General features: G+C 44.7%; 1 pseudogene; it reads right to left on the minus strand.

The window, feature by feature from the left end:
• Nucleotides 1–289: 289 nt before the first annotated feature.
• On the minus strand, nucleotides 290–1544 carry LOC147625418 (F-box protein SKIP2-like; annotated as a pseudogene).
• Nucleotides 1545–19671: the final 18127 nt, after the last annotated feature.

Below are 19671 nucleotides of genomic sequence, written 5' to 3' on the forward strand. Positions count from 1 at the left end.
GAGCATGAATTAGGCAATTATAACAAAGCTTAAATCTGAAAGATCCAAGCATTTAAATGCAAAGGAGTGTGCCACCAAATTGTCAAGGCAAACAAACTCGAAAGGCGTTTTGAAGCCTTCATGTGGAGGAGATTTATTAAGAATCGACTTTTTCTGAATGTTAGAAAAGATATGAATACAGCATCGTAAAAGCAAATCAAGGAAGCAATCTCTAAGAGCATCCTAGGTTCGTGAAATGGAGTTAGAGAGCTGGAAAATTCTTAACTAATCTTGAATCATGGACTTGAAGGGGCAAAGTATACCTGGTGGTGTAATCCTCACCTAATGTACAACCATGCACATGCACATAGAAGTTGCTCGGCTCCATCACAGCCACTCCACTTTGCACTTGCTTTCAATAAGCTTCAGTGATCCTACAGAAATCCATTGCCGCAAACGCCTGTCCAAACCAAGGTATTCCAACGTGGAGCAACTGATAGCCATCTCCTCAACATCATCACTGGAGATATTATAGCACGCTGCCAACTCGAATGCTTGCAAGGCTTTGTGTTGAAAAAAGCTGCACGCTCCAAATGCTGTGACTAGTTCACAGCCTGTGATAACAAGTTCTCTGAGGTCTTGGCAGTTTTCTGAGATGGCAAGGATGGTACAATCTGATACATTGATCAGCCAAGCTAGGTTGAGTTTCTGTAGAGATGTGATGGTGGCAAGCACAATACCGCCCATGTCAGTGATTCTCGGGCCGCATTCAGGTAGGTAGAGGACCTGCATAGAAGAAGGTATTTGCCGGATAAAATCCATTCCATGATCAGTTATTCGGTCACATTCTGAAAGATCCAATTTTTTGAGAGTTAAACCTGCTCTTCCTAATGCAAGGAAGCTGAGGCCGACATCTGTGACCCTTGTACATCCTTTCAGAAGGAGGGTCTGTAAGCAGCTCGTCTCAGCAATGGCCTCCAACCCTATATCAGACACCTTAATGCACCTGGAGAGGTCCACAGACGTCAGAGAGCTGCAAAATTTCCAACCCCGACATTGCCGATGCCCTGGCACGATCGACGGGAGACTCGCTGGAAGTCGGGGCAACCTGCGGCAATGGCAGTGATGCCATCGTCACCAATGGCGTCATACTCATATTCCTCGGAAAAGTTGAGGGAGACGAGGTCTCTGGACTTCGGAAGGGTGACGGTGAGGGTTTGGAGGCGGGGGCAGGCACGGGCGGCGGTCAGCGTCGCAAAGGCCGCGGCCCTCGAGGTGGAGCAGGAAAGGGAAGCGCGGGAGGAACTGGTGTAAGAGGTGGGGGTCTAGGATGTGAAGGCTGGCGCGGGTGAAGCCCTCAAGGCGGAGCCACCGCCGGCTCACCTGTGCACATGCCTTACGGTCCACCCTGCTCGAAGGATATGGCCGAGCTCGTCGTCGCTCAGGCGTTCAATTGTAGATAAGAGGCCATTGTCGTCTGCTTCATCACCGCCACCACCATCTTCACCGCCGCCGCCGCCGCCGCCGGATGAAAGCTTCTCCTTCCCATCGGCCAGTGCGGGCATTTCATACTCGTCCGGACAACGATGCTCCCTAGTTTGAGTGACCGACCCAAATCACTCTTGATTTTCTTATTCCCTCAAAACGCCTCCATCGATGGGGTTACCTCCCTTGTCATCGTTGGTTTGAGTAAAGTGGTTGGGGCCTTCAAATTATTGTGGCCAAAATCTTTTATTTTTGCCCAAACAAGTGTTTAATCAACTCTACGTTCAAGATTTGAACTACGTTTTAATTGAATGTGGTTGTGATCCTTCAAATTATTGTGGCTTTACTTTTGCCCAAACAAGTGTTTAATCAACTCTACGTTCAAAATTTGAACTACGTTTTAATTGAATGTGGTTGTGATGATGTGGTTAAAGGAGAAAGCAGATTTAGCACATGCTTGAAGCAATTGGGCTCTCTAAGAGCCCATCCCCATTAGACGATCCTTGGCCAACATGAAAGCACTCAAACGTGTTGTTCCCATCATAACGTTCGAGGGTGCCCAAGGTACCACCTCACCTCTTCTGCACTGCTACTATCCAATGTAGCAAGGGGAACCACCACTTTGCACTTTTCGGAAGAGCAATAAAAACTCCCAACTAATAATTATTTCTTCTAAGATTTGAATTATGTCTTAATTGAATGTGGTTGTGATGATGTGGATAAAGGAGAAAGCAGATTTAGCAATTAGGCTTAATAAAGAGCTCATCCCCATTAGACCGGTCTTGTCCAACATGGAAGCACTCAAACGTGCTCCCATCATAGCATCGGGATGCCCAAGGGCACCACCTCGCCTCTTCTGTGCCGCTACTATCCAATGTAGCAAAGGGACGCCACCAGTTTAGGCTTTTCGGTATATTAATAAAAACTCCCAACTAATAATCATTTCTTCTATGGTTGGCAGGTCTTCTCTGCTAATTCCAAGGTTGGACCATTGGCATCCTTCTATGATATACTACAAAATGGCTCACTAAATTTTGCACATTTGCTAGTCAAAAATGGGGGCATGAAGCTCCAAAAAATGGGGGCTAATTCCAAGGTTGGACCATTGGCATCCTTCTATGATAGACTACAAAATGGCTCACTGAATTTTTCATGTTGGCTAGTCAAAAATGGGGGCATGAGACATTTGTTGGTAGGTCCTCTTTTGAAGATGCTAGGTGGAGGTATTGTTGTCCCTACCCCTCTTAATGGGGATGGGCTCTAAGGGTTTAAAAGGCACTAAAGCCCATCCATACCCCTCTTAGTGGGGATTGGCTCTAAGGGCTTAAAAAGCACTAGAGACCTTTAAGGATCTCAACCTCAAAAAGACCTAGGTGACATTATCTTTCACACCTCTGTGTGCAAATGAGAAGGTACAAAGTCATGCAAAGGGGAACCAATAAAGGTCGTGGACTCTTACATACAATCAAGGGCAGTTTTCTTTTAGCATACATTTACCACACGAGTAAATCATATGGTTCTCTTGCATGATTTGAGAGATAATGAATTCAAGCACATTTTCAAAATCCATCAACAAAGTGTTTATTATGTAGTTAGGATCATGTTCTCTAGGCTTTGTAGAGCAAGCCCTCGATGTCACATGATATAGCTCTTTAAAAAAACAACTTTAAGCATTACTCTTCAAAAAAACAACTTTAAGCATAAATTTGACCTATTGTGGATTGTGTAACAAATTAGGCCCAAAAAATTTATGTAAACTCAGTATCACATCCTTGACCTTGATGCCATCTTCTAGACCATCCTTGCTCGCTCGTATCTATTGATAATTACACTTGTTTGCATCTATATATTTGGCAGCATACTAAGACATTACAAGGACTTATAGATGGCTCCTCCCTCGTTGTCCTAAGAATTGCACTTACTTCATCCATGTAAATCATAAGCACTAGGACTAGGTTGTATTACATGGACAACATCTCGTGGTGGTTGAATATATCTTATACCATCATTTAAATGAGCCTTTGGCAATTGTGATTCATATTCAGCTCTACTACTATTGTTCTAGCATACCCTCCATCTAAATGAACTTATTGTTAAGGCTCATGGTGACATGGCACATGGTTATGTCTAGGAGACATGCTACTATCCCATGGCATAACATCTTTGATCCCATGGCTATATCTTATACTCTCCGTTTCTATGTTCATCTTGTAATGAAGACTTTGAGACCTTAAATGGTCTATGCTTTGTATTCGGTCCCATAAGTCATATTTGGACTTAGCAAACATCTCTCTCTCTCTCTCTCTCTCTCTCTAGTTAAATATATTATAATTTTAATCGAGATCTATTTAATAAAATATGTGAGATATATAGTTTAATATAAAATATTAAAATACTCCAAAATGATGACAAAACAATCATTAGTAGTTTAAGTAATGATGATTACATTATGAAATATAAATATTTAATACGAACACATCATGTGCACACATGCACACAGACACACACATGCACACATGCGCGCATGCATGCACACATGCGCACATGCATGCTTTTTTTAGTTTTTTAACTTAAAATCTTTTTGAAATATATATTTTGTAAAATAAGTTTCCAAAAAATTAGAGTTAATAGATATTTTGAAATATTTTTTTAAAACTAAGTTTCCCAAAAATCATATATTCAACTAAAAAAGATAATTATTAAGACCATTGCTATACTTAAATTTTAAAGTTTAAAAATATCATTTATAAGAATGGGCTATTGTTTGTAAGGCAACTTAATTAATTAATTAGAAAAGAAAGAACTGCTTCTACGTGAGGGCCACGTGTCATTTTTTTTTGCTAACCCGAACTACATGCACACGGTCCTCACCTATAGATGTGCCCCACGTCATCACCCACCCTCCAGAATCCATCCATGCAGGCATTCACCGCCACCGCCCTCCCTCAGACCCATCGCCTATAGACGTGCCCCACGTCGACCCGCCGGTTGGCTTGCAAGCATTCGCCGCCCACCGCCCTCCCCGGACTAGGTTGCAGGTTGGCCGTCACTACCGCCGACACTCATTGCAAATTCAAATTTGACCTTCGTGAGCAAGGCCTAAATTTGACGCCTATTTTTCCTGTCAAGGGCCATTTTGCCTGTCAAAAAAGGTAGTTGAAAAAAATTCCTGTCAAACGACAAGCCCGAAAAAAAATTTGCCTGTCATAAAAAATTTGGGGTAAAGCAAAAAGAGGAGAGCTATGCCATTAGAGTGATTTTTGGATTGCACAACTTTGATGATTGTTCACATTTTCTGTCTTTTGTTCACATTTTTTGTCTTTGATGATTGTTCACATTTTCTGTCTTTTGTCCGAGGTTTATTGTGATCTAGTGGTTTTTTATTTGATATCTTTTGATGATTAGGGATTTTGCACTGGCAAGATATGCATGAATGTGATTTTAAAGAGAGCCGGTCCGTAGGTTCTCTATTTTATGTGTCTTCTTTTTATGATATCTGTGTTGATATAAATTTACCTGTCATTTGACAAGAACTTTTTTGTTGAAACATGTCAAGCGAAAGGGGAAAAAAAAAATTGCCTGTCATAAAAAATTTCATAGGCACCTGTCAAATTTAGGCCCTGTTCGTGAGTCTGTCGTTGGAGTCAACCGTGTTTGTGCTCTTTTTTTTAATAATTATCTGGAACGTCTTTAATTGCTAGCTTTTACGCATACGTGTGTGTGTGAGAGAGAGAGGAGCTGCTAAGCTTGCGCGTGAGAGAGAGAGAGAGAGAGAGAGAGAGAGAGAGAGAGAGAGAGAGAGAGAGATTCACTACTAAGTTCTAACATGCATGCAAATATAATATATGCGGATATCTACGTGTGTGCGCGCGCGCGCGCCATTCTGTGCCATGTTCTTTTTATGTCTGAATTGGTCAACGAATTGTGGTCATGAAATGAAACTGCTTTTTTAGAATGAATTTGCATATGGTAAATTTTTTTAGCAGAGATGTGTATTTGGTCATTTGTGACTTTAAAATGCTAAAAATGGCTTTCAAATGTTGTAAGAGGGCAAATTAAATCCAAAAGTCTACAAGCCCACAAAATGGCCAAAAAATGTTCACACACATTGGCAATGTGATTACACACATTGGCAATGTGATTTACAATAGATTTTGAATAATGCGTTGAAAATTTTAACACACTTGGCAATGTGATTTACAATAGATTTTGAATAATGCGTTGGGTTGAAGGTTATTATGCCTGTGTGGAATTATATTTTCTTTGAAGCAATTTTAAGAAACTATATAAGAAAAGTGAAGAATATATGTCATCAGCAATTGATATATTGACGGGACCTTATGTACTTCTTGAAGAAATAAATAAAAACTCACAAATATACATCAAAGATTAAAGCATACACTTGAATTAAATTAATATGATAGAGCATAGCATAGCATAAAACAAGAGAAAATAGAACAACATCACCATCCAGACACTATTGGGTGCAATCTCCTCCCCCTCCCCCTAATGCGTGTAGCTCCACTTCCACGACATGAGTATTTTGAGAATTCTATTCAATAAATAGTCCAAGGAGCTATTAATAGTTGTGCATACAAAATTGGGATTGCTTTTTCACTTTTACAAAAATAGCTCAAACACTAGAGCTTCTTCACATACTAAGTGTAAATAATCAAAACTCTTCTAACATATATGCTAGGAATATAGCAACGCTATGCACAAGCGTGCATAAATAATATGTATAAACATTTGGCACGTGGCCAACAAAATAATTATGTTTTGAGATGATATAAACAAGAATCTCCATGTGCAACACGCGCACTACTCATCACCTATCTCACAAACATAAACACATTTGTTTCAATTAATTTCCCTTCTCTACAATTAATCTCAAAAATGAAACGTTGATAGGCACAAACACAACATACACTTGCCACTTGTTTCACTACGATGAGAGTATCATTATACACATCATCTAGCATGGAGTGTATTGCCACTTGTTACACTTTCAATTAGCATGGCACATCAATTGCATAAACCACTTGTTAGATCTTTGTAACACCACTACGGCCGTTACCACAGGAGGGGACGACCTCTGGCTCACCACCCAGCCATAGAGAAAGAATGAGGATTGCCCCTCATCCCCCAGGCTATATAGTGTGTGGCCTGCCGTCCACACTAGCCTGGCCGCCCATGACTCCGCATGGGCGTCCTCTCCCACTGAACCCCGGATGGCCACGTCCTTGGCCATCCGGTCTCTGCCGTCGGTCACAGGCGTTACAGTCTATGTGACATTACCCCCCCCTTAAGAAGAGTTTTCATCCTCCTTGGGACAGATTGAATCTTCTCCTTTTCTAGGCCTACAGCCATCGGAGATCTCGGCTGGAATCCATACATTAACATGAATGGTGTAAATCCAATCGCTGAGTGTTTGGAGCTGTTATAGGCAAACTCCAATAAGGGCAAGTACTCTTCCCAATTAGATTGCTTCTTACTAACATAAGAACGCAACATATCCTCTAGAATTTGGTTAACTCTTTCAGTTTGACCATCAGACTCCGGATGATCTGCCGTACTCATACTCAGAGTAGTATCCGACTTTTTGAAGACTTCCCTCCAAAAATGACTGTTGAACTTTCTATCTCTATTCGACACTATATCTGCGGGCAGGCCATATAGCTTGTAGAGATGTTCAATAAAGAGTTTTGCCAACTCTGGCATTTTAACAGTTTTCGTTGTGGCGATAAACTTTGCCATTTTAGTTAACCTGTCCACGACCACCCACACCGAGTCATTCCCTCGACTCGTCTTGGGTAAACCGGTAATGAAATCCATAGAAATGCTTTCCCATTTCCCTTGAGGAATCTCCAGCGGATGGAGTAATCCTCCAACCTGAAGACGCTCATGTTTATTGACCTGGCACTTACTGCATTTCAGCACATAAGTCTGGACGTCCTTAAACAAACTAGGCCAATAAAACTGTCTTTTTACTAGTGCATAGGTCTTCTGAATCCCGGGATGACCCGCACTTGGACTATCATGACTTTCTTTAAGAATTTGGGCCCGAAAGTCACCAATAGTTGGTACACATACTCTACCCTTGTAGAGTAAGTACCCATCGTCAATGGAGTAATTAGCATATTTCTCCCCCCGACGAAGTTTATCACTCCCCTTTGAAGCCATGGCAGTCAAAGGTGATGAAGGGCCTACATCAGAGTTCTCCGGCTCCAAACTATACCCAGAAGACATGGCTAGTCTCTCCGGACTAATTCTCGCTTCCCTTCTCGTTGCACCTTCGGCCAATCTCTCCGGACTAGCAATATGTGCCAACGAGGGAGGTGGTCGCGTCTGTGAAGAAGTGCATACGCGTACAGCACGCCAGACCTCTGTAAAAGATGGATCATGCTTACATAAACCACGTAGTGACTCCAAGAAATCATTCTTGAAGACTGTGAAACTAAGTTCATTAATTTGTGGCATGCGACTTAGTGCATCTGCCACCACGTTATACTTACCTTTCTGATAACGTATCTGAAGGTCAAACTCCTGTAGAATCTCCGTCCACCGAGCTTTTCTACCCTTCAGTTCATTTTGACTTGAAAGCCATTTCAGACTTTCATGGTCCGTCCGGACCTCAAAAGTAGCACCATATAAATAGTGTCTTCACTTTTTCACTGCATGAACTATCGCTAGTAACTCTCGCTCATAAGCTGAGTAGTTACGCTGCGCACGATGTAACTTTTTACTCTCAAATGCAATTGGGCGTCCCCTTTGCATAAGTACGACCCCAATGGCCTCATTGCTAGCATCTGTTTCCAAAACAAACGGCTCATTTGGATCGACAATAGTCAAAATAGGTGCAGCTGCTACGGTCACCTTGAGCTTATCAAAGCTCTTTTGTTGGGCTTCCCCCCAACTAATGTTTTTAGTTTTTGACTGTAACTGGTCGGTCTCAACGGGACTGCGATCTTCGCGTAGTCCTTCACAACATACTGTCGGTAGAACCCCGACATGCCAAGAAAAATCTGCAGTTCCTCGAGATTCTTCGGCGCTGGCCATTTAAGAATAGCCTCTACTTTTTCTGGCTCCATCCGCGTACCATCGACGGATATAATATGGCCAAGGTAGTGAATTTCTGTTTCAAAAAATTCACATTTGCTCTTCTTTGCAAATAGTTTGTACTTTCACAGCAACTCGAACACTAGACGCAAATGCTCTATGTGTTCTTTCTGTGTCTTACTGTCTCGGGGGGTGCACTATATGGAAGCCCCTCCTACGACGTGCGTTCAAGGGGTATTTAAAAAACCCCTTATCTGTGAATTTTGAGCTGATAAAACTACCCCTTTTTCTTTATAGACTTACGGGTGTTTTTCCAAACTACAATTAAAATACCCCTCTTGTAATTGTATTTCTGTAAATTTACCCAATATTTCAGATTAAAAAAACCCCACCTAATGATCGCACGTGGTAGACTTACATTTTTTGAGGTGCACCCCCCGAGCTTACTGTACACAAGAATATCATCTAGGAAAACTACTACGAATTTTCCCAGATATGGACATAAAATGCTGTCCATTTGCATCATAAACGTCACTGGAGCATTGGTTAGCCCAAATGGCATGACCAAAAACTCAAAATGCCCGAAACAGGTCCTAAATGCTGTCTTCGCAACATCTTCTTGTTTAATTCGTTTAATTCTAACCTGATGATATCCTGATCTCACGTCTATTTTTGTAAAGTATCTCGATCCATAGAGTTGACCAAACAACTCATCCATGCGTGGCATCGGATACTTGTTCTTAATCGTTATCTGATTAAGAGCCCTATAGTCTATGCACATCCGCATAGATCCGTCTTTCTTCTTTACCAGAAGAATAGGCGATGCCCACGGACTTGAACTAGGCCGAATAAAGCATTTGTTCAAATATTCCGTTAATTGTTTTTCCACCTCCTGTGCCTCGGAGTGGCTTAATCTATAAGCAGGTTTGCTTATAGGTTTTGATCCTGGCATAACTTCGATGCCATGGTCTACTTCTCTAGATGGTGGTAAGCCATCTGGCAAATCATCAGGAAAAACATCCTGAAATTCCTCTAATAAATTCATTAAAGTATCTACGTACTTTTTCTTTAATCTCTTTCACCTTGGATTTTTTCTTGTTTGAATCCCAAACAGGGTTTTCAAACAGTGGGTCTCGTCCAAGGCTATTTTGTTTTCCTTGTTTGTCTACGCAAACATCATTTACAGTTTCATCTACGGAAACAGAATTTAAAAGAGGGTAACAAGCATATACCTCTGCTATCTGGTCTCTGCGGACCGCTGTGCACAGCTCTATGGAGGAAATAAGTGGTGTGGTGGGGACAGTACGGTCGCCCCTGCAGGGTAATGACTCTACCTCCGTGCTCAAAACATAGCGTATTATGTAAGTAATTCCGAGCTAGACTAGGGCCCAAGCCATACAGCCACTCCCTGCCTAGATATACGTCTGTTCTGGCTAAGTGCATGACCTGAAAGTCAAGCGGAGCCTTGTAGTCCTGCATAGATAATGGGACCCCCAATACTATGGTATTCCATACCGTTTTGTCATATCCGTTGGCTAGGCCAACAGTATACTCATGATCACTCCGGGTCTCAGTCAACTTCAATTTCTTGACTAACGAGTAGTTCAAGAAGTTGTGGCTAGCTCCATCATCAATAAAAACTGTGACTCTACGGCCACCTATGGTGCCATACATGCGCACCATGTCATGCGGACCTACAGTAGGCTGCCACATCGCTGGTGTCTTTGAACAAGCGTGATGCTCATCACAATGACACACTGTCACCTCTCTGAACTCTGTGGACCTGAGAGGGAGTCTCTGCACTGTATGCAACTGCCTCGAAGATTTACCATCTTTTTTGGGCTCGTTTGCCACTCGTGCTAGCTTTAGGCTTTGGACACTCAGCCTTCGTGTGTCCTACATCATTGCAATTAAAGCAGCGATTTTCTTTTCGCGCTTTAATATATTGCTCTTTCTTTTGGATTTCGATGTCTCTTTTCTTCTTGGATGGTCGCGGTTTTTTAGACCAATGACCACTCTGTCCTTCCTGGTCTGTCCTATCCCCTTGTTTATCACTGCGGAACCCTTTTCTTTTAAGACCTGACCTCCTCTTTTCACTACCCTCGGCCCTGCTCGAACCACCACGCGCACTACGGCGCTTGATGTCATCGAATATCTGCGTATACTTAATTGCCTCTGCTAAGTCTTTAGGCTGTAAGGGCTCTACGTACTCAAGGTAATCATCTTTGAGGCCTCTTTTAAAGCCTCGCAATGTCTGGAATGCATCGATCCCCTTTAGCTTGAGTACTATCTCCCTATAGTCTGAGATGTATTGAGTCAAGGATTTGTTCTCTATCGAGCACTTGTCCCATAACTCCCAGCTTCTCTCCGCCTCATTAACAGGCAAAAACTCTTTTCGAAACATCGTTTCAAACTCCGTCCAAGTGGCAGGACGAGTTGTCAAACTCATCCACCACTTGTACGCTTTGCCGGTTAATGAGAGGCTAGCCTCTACGGGTTGTATCCAGCTAGGCTGCTGTCGTCGCGCAGCACGTGCAAATCTGACCACTTCGCTAGAAACATGTTGACCGAGTCCTTGTTTCTCTCCTTCTCCTCGCCACCAAAACTAGGCGGCTTTAAGTCTTTTAATAACGACGAAGCTGTCACTACGGACGGCCCCGCAGGCGCATCGGCCTGTACTCCTGCAACCACTGGCGAGGCTACGCTCACCCGTGCCGCAGGAGTTCATCTATCACGAGGAGTCGGAGTACTAGCCGAGGCGGCTGTCAGTGCATCTAACCGTGTGGAGATGCTCTGTAGCATCGTGACTAAGTCAGCCTGGACTTTACCCGTATTGTTCAGTTTGGCATTAAGATATTTAAAAAGTCCACTAGAGAGCTCCGTCTATGTCAGGACATCAGCAGGGTCCAATAGGTCATAATCCTCGTCGTCATATTCCAAGAGGTCCTCCTCGGTCCCCGCGGCGACGTCGGTGTTCATGTCATCTGGCTCATCGGCCAGAAAGGGGTCATCTGCTATTGCGGCCACAACGGGCTCGCTGGGTCCTAAGGCGGGGTCAATAGACGAGGAGAGCGCTGGCGGAGCACGCGTGATCGACGAGCGCACTCCGGACCGGACAACGGTTGGGCGCATACGGCCTGACAATTCGGTCGGGGTCAAACCTACGACCGAGGACAAGAGACCTGAAAACCCTAGAGAAGTAGAAGGCGGTGGGGACATACTACGCCTAGCAAACATCTTTAATTCTTGCACAAAAGACAATGCGAGAACTCGAAAATTACAAAAACGCTAATAAAATGAGCAGTGGTGGAGAGAGAATAGTCACCCCCCTTACGGTCGCCTACGAGACTGTCGTTGACTGTCGATTTGTGTTGCGCTCCGAGCCTCTACAAGCGTCGCTACTCCGGGATGCTCCGATCCGAGAGAAAAATACCTGCAACTCATAACAAAAATTAATTTTCTCGGAAAGCTGTGCCTGAAACACCCTGGATTATTCCTCGTCACCGCCGGGATTATCCCTCCACTGCCGGGAGAGAGGTGTTCGTTTGATTTACAAAAAATAAAAAATAAAAATTTACAGGCAAATTTTATCCCTCCACTTAAAATAAAATTGTTCGTTTTATTTTATTTCTCAGCGAGAAAGTGTGATAAAATTATAAAAAAAAACCACTTGTGGGCCGGCCGCCCGCTGGCCCGCCCATTGGGCCAGGCTGGCCGCCAAGGTTGGCCACCGACTGTGGCTGGCCCGCCGGCTATGGCTGGCCGCCCGTGGTGGCTGGCCGCCGCCTGTGGGCTGGGTAGGCCACAGGCGGCTGTGGGCTGGGTAGCCACAGCCGCCGACTGTGGCTGGCCCGCCGGCTATGGCTGGCCGCCCGTGTGGTGGCTGGCCGCCGCCTGTGGGCTGGGTAGGCCACTCGCTGGGCAGCCCGGCAGCCCGATGTCGTGCTGTGGCACGTCTATGCAGTGAAAGCATGTTCATGGAACAACTTATGTGGAATCTGGGCCCTGAGCAGCAAGGACAGATATGGAAGGTATCCACTCAGATACAGTGACATGTGTTGGAACAGTTAATATGTGTAGTCACCAAGGTCTACTAGCAAAAGACCAAGCACTCCCTATGAATATGAGCTCAATTATGGATGTGGATCCAAGACAAATATTACACTGGCATGGTTGACCTTAGGGGCATGAAGACAAGGATTGGCGTACCTCTTGGGTGCCAAGCGAAAAATGGGCAGAAGATGATGCTAGGAGATGTACTTTTAAACGAGCAATAAAGCTAGATAAACGTGATGGGCCAGCTAGATGCTCTGTTGGCCTCACTTGGGACTTATACCCGGAGCAAGGGTCTTGTGTAAAAAGGGTTTGCTAGAAAAGTGTTCACATGCTGTACTGGTCATGAATGAGAAGCATGTCGGCCACTAGCATGGGAACCACCTCATGAATGCTTTGAGGTAAGCATGATATAATGAGACACGCTAAATGAAGGCCGTGTCGAATGCCTATATTAGCATGCACGTGAAGGTGAGCTGCTGGTGAACGTGGCACTGCTGGTCGACAGACTGGTGGCTGGAGTGGGGGGGTGATTGTGAAAGGACTGGGGGGGGCGACTCTGGTGTGCAGTAAGAGCTCTGGTGGGAGGGAAGATAAAGCAGCAACTGGCAGCTGACTGAGGACGGGAGCCTGGGCAGACGCCGTGGGGGAGAAAAGCCAGTCGCCATATAGCTTTGGTGGGCAGCGGCTGCAAGACAGAGAAAAAGTGGGCTGGGTATTTGTACAGTTGGGTAGAGACGGGGGAGGAGAAGCTTCTCCAGCAGAGAGCCACAAGAGGTTTTTCCAGGGGGGTTCTAGGGAGGAGGCGCTGCAGCAGAGACGACATCTTTGGTAAAAAGGGGAACTCTGGGCGGAGCTGCACAGCCAGGTGAGCACGCAGCAGCAAGCGTGGAGGGCACGTGAGGACAACCGTTTGGACTGGCGCAAGGTGAGCGCAGCCGTCTGTGGGCTGGTAATAGAGGGCTATGCAGTGCGTTAAGTGGAACAGCTGGCGCCAAGGTGTGTGGCTGTCTGAAACAACAATGATTAGGGAAGATTGAATGGAACTCTGTAATGAAATTCCTTTGAAATCAAGAGCCAATTTCTCCCTCCATAAAAAAAACAGCAGATTGTTCTGGTCATTCCAGACACCAAATCTACGGACATTACAGTAAACCCTGGTGAGTTGCAGTTTTGCACTATGATATGGTTTTCTGCACTATGGTATTACGTTGTAGCAGCATGGTGTTCACAACCTTGAAGATCATACAGCTTGGATTTTAGTAGCAACTTCCAGCTGTTGGCTCTCTTTCTATCATAAGGTTTTTCCCCTTTTCAACGATACCAGATGTGATGATGCCTGAAAGATTCTGATGTTGCAGAAGGCTTGTTTGAAGGTCTCATCAAGAGCATGTGTTTCTTTTATCTGTTGATATAAGCAAAAACATACCCCCTTGCTGCAAGCTTCTCGTGGCCACACTCAGAAAATCACGTTATTGTGTTCGGGTGTGATGCTCGTGGCGGCCATATTGATGATGATGATGTTTCTGCATTTCATGCAATTGTATGTGAGTGCCAGGAAATGGAGAATGGAATTCCAGAGACACCAAAGTGAAGTAATTTTTGTGAAAGGCAGTTAATGTTTTGGTGTGAATACCTTCTCTTTATGTTTAAAAAAAAAAATCAGCACCTTTGAGTTGTATCTCATGTAGGTTTTGTGTTGTCATGTAATCAAGCAAGAGGTTATGTGAAATGACAATGTGAATGCCGTCTTTGGTGACCTGTTACTCTCACAGCCAGAAGCCCCCCGCTTTCCCAGCAGCACCGCCCACGTCACGACATCTTTGGTGAACCCGACGTGAAACCGCTGGGGTGAGAGTACGTAGAGATGGCTAGCAAAATGGAGCATTTATATGCAGAGATGAAAGAGCTTGAAGAGCGGTTCAGGAAGATTGAAGAAGAAAAGCGAAATCAGGAAGCAGTGGAAATTGCGGTGCAATTGGTATATGACAGGGTCAATATATTTGATGGTTACGATCCAGAAAGCTATCTAAGGTGTTACGAGACAGAGATGGAGAATCAAGGGGTTCCAGAAAACATGATGATTGCATCTTTTGCATACCTTATAAGTCCTGATTTAAAAGATGAAGTGCTGGAACTAGCAGAGTATCACTCCAAACGATGGAGTGATTTTGCAGATGCACTTATTTATGCGAGTTCCAGGTATAATGTGAGCTGTGATAGTGTTCCAGCAACAATCCGAGCCAATTTAGAAGCGGTTGTCGATGCATGTCTTATGGAGGACAATCAATTGCTATTTAAGGCTGATACAGAGATTGTGGAGGCTGTTTATGCTAAATTGGGATTGCAAAAAGCCATTAGTGAGCAACAAGGCCTTCACAGTGCAAAAAGGGATGCTTTGCTACAGCCTCATAAAGATGCAATGGGTGAACTCTGCAAGTATAATCTGTCTTCCTTGTTTGAGGGTGCAGACATACAGGGTCCTATGATCATACCAAATGATGTGTGTATGCCTATGCTTGAGGAGACACTTGATTCAGAGAGCTTCAGGACAGGTGCTCAAGACCCAATACACGAGGAAGAGGACATCGCTAATAGTTTCCTCTTGGGCTGTGAAGCATGTAAGCTATGTAAGCTTGAGGATTCTCATGACGAAAGTGCTCATTTGAAGGGTATTCCTCAGGTGTCGTATCATATGTGTGAAGAACAGCAGGAACCAATGCTTCTTGCTGAAAGCATGATTGCAGAGTTTGAAGATCTAAGACAAGAAGAAGATGCTATCATTACTGCATTCTTATCTGGTTATGATGCTTATAAGCAGGATGATGTACATGAATATGCAGACGGGCCACAAGTATGTGTGATTGATTTAGAGGGGGTGAGTGATATGGGTGATTCCAACAGTGATGTTGCTTCTGAAGCTGGTTGCCAAGGTTCTTTGGATTTGGGTTATCCTGGAATGCTAACTGGGTGTTCCGACAATAAACAGGGTGATGCTATGTCATCAGTGTCAGGGTTACCTTGCAACCACAATTGTGAGCAACAATCTCGAGCTTGGAAGCCTGTTTATGATGATGATTTGGAGAGGGAAATTGAATCTGTCTTTTTGAATCATACAGGGTTCAATGACATACAGATTCAAGGGTACTCGGGTGAGGGACCCATAAATCTAAGCCCATCTGCAGACAGGTATCAAGAAATACTGGGAGATAACATGCAAGATATGCAAAGTGTGGTCACAGAGCCTCATGAGGCTGCATATGAACAACCAAATGGATATAGCTATGGGGGTATGAATGTTCATGATAATCAACATGTGGGATTGCAAGATGATAATGGCTTCAATGCGATTGATCCTGGATTGGATGCTATCTTAGATGATGCATTGGATGATTTCATGGTATATAATAGATCCCCATCAGCTTTGGGCTCTTCTATGCTTGATGCTAGTCAACTGTCGGTTGCAAGTGAGGATGTGCAGGTGTTATGTAAGCCAAATGATTGTGATGAGATTGATTCAGAGCTGGAGGCTATTCTCGATGATGCCTTGTTGGACTTTGTATGTGTTGATGCTTTCCCGTCTTTAAATGAGAAGAATGAATGTTTGTCAGTGGGTGAGCTGGATCCAGGCAAGGTAGATTTGGATGGGATGTTATCAAGTGTGTGTTCCATGCTGTTAATGCAGTTGTTATTTGGTGTGGCCATACAATATGTAGTGCAAAGGCTTCAAACATGGCCTGAGGAAAATTTTGAAGCAAATCATTTTGAAGAGCATCCCACTTTGAATGATGAGGGTAATTATGCATATGCAGAGAATCTAAGTGAGGATAGGGCTTCATATGAGCAAAGGATATGGCACATATGCCAAAAGCGATTGGTATTTGATCCAGGTGGGAAAGCAGAACCATTCAGATGTGATTGCTAAGATATAAATATCTTGCACGTTAAGGGGGTAGGCTAAGATGTCATGCTATGTTTCAACAAAGGATAACCCCTTGTGAGTGGCACTATGTATATTCTTCTACTGTTTCATGTTTACTAGGGTGATACCAACTGGATCAGGTTTGACAGGGTTTAAGACGCCTAGTTGGATGCTTGTACATATACCAATGTTGGTGTGCAAATAATGCATGGACACTGAATTCCAGGACCTGTGTGGCACATACCAGAGGATGTGCAGGTTTAGAGGGGGTGGATGTCGTGCTGTGGCACGTCTATGCAGTGAAAGCATGTTCATGGAACAACTTATGTGGAATCTGGGCCCTGAGCAGCAAGGACAGATATGGAAGGTATCCACTCAGATACAGTGACATGTGTTGGAACAGTTAATATGTGTAGTCACCAAGGTCTACTAGCAAAAGACCAAGCACTCCCTATGAATATGAGCTCAATTATGGATGTGGATCCAAGACAAATATTACACTGGCATGGTTGACCTTAGGGGCATGAAGACAAGGATTGGCGTACCTCTTGGGTGCCAAGCGAAAAATGGGCAGAAGATGATGCTAGGAGATGTACTTTTAAACGAGCAATAAAGCTAGATAAACGTGATGGGCCAGCTAGATGCTCTGTTGGCCTCACTTGGGACTTATACCCGGAGCAAGGGTCTTGTGTAAAAAGGGTTTGCTAGAAAAGTGTTCACATGCTGTACTAGTCATGAATGAGAAGCATGTCGGCCACTAGCATGGGAACCACCTCATGAATGCTTTGAGGTAAGCATATGATATAATGAGACACGCTAAATGAAGGCCGTGTCGAATGCCTATATTAGCATGCACGTGAAGGTGAGCTGCTGGTGAACGTGGCACTGCTGGTCGACAGACTGGTGGCTGGAGTGGGGGGGTGATTGTGAAAGGACTGGGGGGGGGCGACTCTGGTGTGCAGTAAGAGCTCTGGTGGGAGGGAAGATAAAGCAGCAACTGGCAGCTGACTGAGGACGGGAGCCTGGGCAGACGCCGTGGGGGAGAAAAGCCAGTCGCCATATAGCTCTGGTGGGCAGCGGCTGCAAGACAGAGAAAAAGTGGGCTGGGTATTTGTACAGTCGGGTAGAGACGGGGGAGGAGAAGCTTCTCCAGCAGAGAGCCACAAGAGGTTTTTCCAGGGGGGTTCTAGGGAGGAGGCGCTGCAGCAGAGACGACATCTTTGGTAAAAAGGGGAACTCTGGGCGGAGCTGCACAGCCAGGTGAGCGCGCAGCAGCAAGCGTGGAGGGCACGTGAGGACAACCGTTTGGACTGGCGCAAGGTGAGCGCAGCCGTCTGTGGGCTGGTAATAGAGGGCTATGCAGTGCGTTAAGTGGAACAGCTGGCGCCAAGGTGTGTGGCTGTCTGAAACAACAATGATTAGGGAAGATTGAATGGAACTCTGTAATGAAATTTCCTTTGAAATCAAGAGCCAATTTCTCCCTCCATAAAAAAAACAGCAGATTGTTCTGGTCATTCCAGACACCAAATCTACGGACATTACAGTAAACCCTGGTGAGTTGCAGTTTTGCACTATGATATGGTTTTCTGCACTATGGTATTACGTTGTAGCAGCATGGTGTTCACAACCTTGAAGATCATACAGCTTGGATTTTAGTAGCAACTTCCAGCTGTTGGCTCTCTTTCTATCATAAGGTTTTTCCCCTTTTCAACGATACCAGATGTGATGATGCCTGAAAGATTCTGATGTTGCAGAAGGCTTGTTTGAAGGTCTCATCAAGAGCATGTGTTTCTTTTATCTGTTGATATAAGCAAAAACATACCCCCTTGCTGCAAGCTTCTCGTGGCCACACTCAGAAAATCACGTTATTGTGTTCGGGTGTGATGCTCGTGGCGGCCATATTGATGATGCTGATGTTTCTGCATTTCATGCAATTGTATGTGAGTGCCAGGAAATGGAGAATGGAATTCCAGAGACACCAAAGTGAAGTAATTTTTGTGAAAGGCAGTTAATGTTTTGGTGTGAATACCTTCTCTTTATGTAAAAAAAAAAAAATCAGCACCTTTGAGTTGTATCTCATGTAGGTTTTGTGTTGTCATGTAATCAAGCAAGAGGTTATGTGAAATGACAATGTGAATGCCGTCTTTGGTGACCTGTTACTCTCACAGCCAGAAGCCCCGCGCTTTCCCAGCAGCACCGCCCACGTCACGACACCGTCAGGGCTGCCGCCTGTGGTGGCTGGCCGTCGGCAGCATACTGTAGCTGCTGCGTGGCCTGGCTGGCCACCTGTGTTTGCCCCGTTAAGAGGTCGTGGGGTTGGTCTTCGCCCCCCCCATTAGTGGACAGCTGCCTCTTCACAGCCATTACAGCCGCTCCTACAGCCGCCTCTTCACAGCCATTACACCAGCTCCTACAGCCGTTATGTCTCTTCATGGCCGGCCGGCTGGTCGTGTCTCGTTGCCGTGGGCTGGCTGCCGGCGGTGCACATTACAGCCCCAGATAGTGACCTTCAGCCATAGCTCCAGACAGCGTCGCTTTTTACTACTAGCGCCGAGGCCACACACTTTGACAAGCTCAACCGCCTCTCGCTTTACAGCCATTCTCTCTCTACACCATTTTTTCGCAAACAAGCTTCAACGCCAAAAAAAAAACAAAAACTGCTTACCTGTAGATTCGCTTTGGTGTGTGCTACCGAGAGAGAGAGAGAGAGAGAGAGAGAGAGAGAGAGAGAGAGAGAGAGAATTCTTCCTTTCAACTTTGGCCACCTCCCTCCACACAATCCATTGTGGAGATAAGGATAAAATTTTGAATGGTTGAAAACCATTGAGTGGGCTCCGGTCACGCACGGATCCTGACCCAATCGAAACTCACGCTCTGATACCAGTGTTAGATCTCTGTAACACCACTATGGGCGTTACCACAGAGGGGACGGCCTCTGGCTCACCACCCAGCCATAGAGGAAGAATGAGGATTGCCCCTCATCTCCTAGGCTATATAGTGTGTGGCTTGCCGTCCACACTAGCCTGGCCGCCCTTTGACCACAATACAATTGTGAAGCATGGCACTACTTGTTACACCTCAGCAACATACACCCGTCAAGCATGGTCTCAAGCTATACCAATAACACTAGGTAACCAGTATTTAATGTGGGATCACCCACCACGATACCAATT

The sequence above is a fragment of the Cibotium barometz genome, chromosome 24 (assembly GCF_041138505.1).
Source record: "Cibotium barometz isolate CiBa-2024 chromosome 24, ASM4113850v1, whole genome shotgun sequence".
In the NCBI taxonomy this organism is placed as follows: domain Eukaryota; kingdom Viridiplantae; phylum Streptophyta; class Polypodiopsida; order Cyatheales; family Cibotiaceae; genus Cibotium; species Cibotium barometz.